This window comes from Onychomys torridus, chromosome 6 (assembly GCF_903995425.1).
Source record: "Onychomys torridus chromosome 6, mOncTor1.1, whole genome shotgun sequence".
Lineage (NCBI taxonomy): Eukaryota > Metazoa > Chordata > Mammalia > Rodentia > Cricetidae > Onychomys > Onychomys torridus.
Window position 1 is genome coordinate 15,575,811 of NC_050448.1, and position 1,612 is coordinate 15,577,422.

The window sequence follows — 1,612 nt, forward strand, 5'->3', positions numbered from 1 at the left end:
GGCTCCTTCCATCTTTAAGTCTTCTGACGAGTCTTTTCCATTTAGATTTTCTTCCCCAGAAAAGGAGTAGCAGCACCTGTGGGCATCCCACTGCCTTTTGTTAATACTGCAGTGACAGAGGCCAGCCATTCAGAAGTGTGCCTGAAGCACACAATCCCAGATCCTTTGGAAAGGTTCCATGTACATCCTTGGCTCTTTGTTCAGAAACGTCCCTCTAGAAATTGTAGATATGGGGGGCTAGAGAGATGGCTCAGTGGTTAAGAGCACTGACTACTATTCCAGAGGTCCTGAGTTCAATTCCCAGCAACCACATGTTGGCTCACAACCATCTGTAATAAGGTCTGGCATGCAGGCAGAACACTATATACATAATAAATAAATAAATCTTTAAAAAAAATAAATTGTAGATATGGTTTCTAATTCTACATCTCTCACTTGTGGTGAACTAGAAATCAGGTTATCAACTCAAAGGAGAAAGTTTCAGGGGCTCTTAACATCTAATGACTCCATTTTGTTTCTTCATGTCATTTGATTCCATACCACCATGATCCTCCTTCATTATAACCAAGACTCCAGGGCACTGGCCAAGGCCTCCAGGACATATTCATTTGCCAAGGTAGCAAAGTAATGTTTATTCTTCAAGAAATACTAGTAGGGAAGAACAGGGAGCACACAATGCTTCTAGAAAGGATTAAATTGCAACAGTCTCAAGATTTAATTCAGAATGTATCAGTTTTGGAAATTTCCTTGCAAGAATATTTTACTAAGGATTAGAGGAAATGTCTAATAAATGAGGATATGATACTTTAAAAAATTTTCTGGTGTCACTGCATTTTTGGTTAATTAGCTTATTCTTATGTGGCAGTAGAAACAAACTGATACTGGGATTCTCTAGGAAGATCCTACTGTAAGATATTCCCTGTGTGGTAGTTGAATGTAATTGGCCCCCATAAGCTCATAGCGAGTGGTACTATTAGGAGATGTGGTTTTGTTGGGCTAGGTATGGCCTTGTGTGTCACTGTGGGGGTAGACTTTGAAGTCTCATATATGCTCAAGCCACACACAGTATCTCAGACTGCTTCCTGTTGCCTTGGGATCAAGATGTAGAAGTCTTATCTTCTTTTCCAGCACCATGTCTGCCTGCAAGTCACCATGACCCACCATGATGATAATGGACTGAACCTCTAAACTGTAAGCCACTCTATTAAATGTTTTCTTTTTTAAGAGTTGCTGTGAGCCTAGCCTTTGGGTTGGGGATTTAGCTCAGTGGTAGAGCACTCGCCTAACAAGCGAAAGGCCCTGGGTTCAATTCTCAGTCCCCCAAAAAAGAGTTGCTGTGGTTGGAGTTGGGAATTTAGCTCAGTGCTAGAGTGCTTGCCTATGGGTTGGGGGGAGGGGGGAGTTGCTGTGGTCATGGTGTCTCTTCACAGCAATAGAAACCCTAAGACACCCTGTAGTTTTTTTGTTTAATATTTATTCTTTAACACATTTACACTATCTATCTATCTCTCTATCTCTCTATCTCTCTATCTCTCTATCTCTCTATCTATCTATCTATCTACATCTGTCTGTCTGCCTATTATTTATATTAGTTTAGGTGTGCATGCCACTG

At 40.9% G+C, this 1,612-nt stretch overlaps 1 non-coding gene across 1 annotated transcript; it reads left to right on the plus strand.

Annotated features, from left to right (window-relative positions):
- Positions 1-1,250: 1,250 nt before the first annotated feature.
- Positions 1,251-1,325, plus strand: Trnav-aac. The gene has a single exon. It is a non-coding gene; the product is annotated as a tRNA-Val (tRNA).
- The last annotated feature ends 287 nt before the right edge of the window (positions 1,326-1,612 follow it).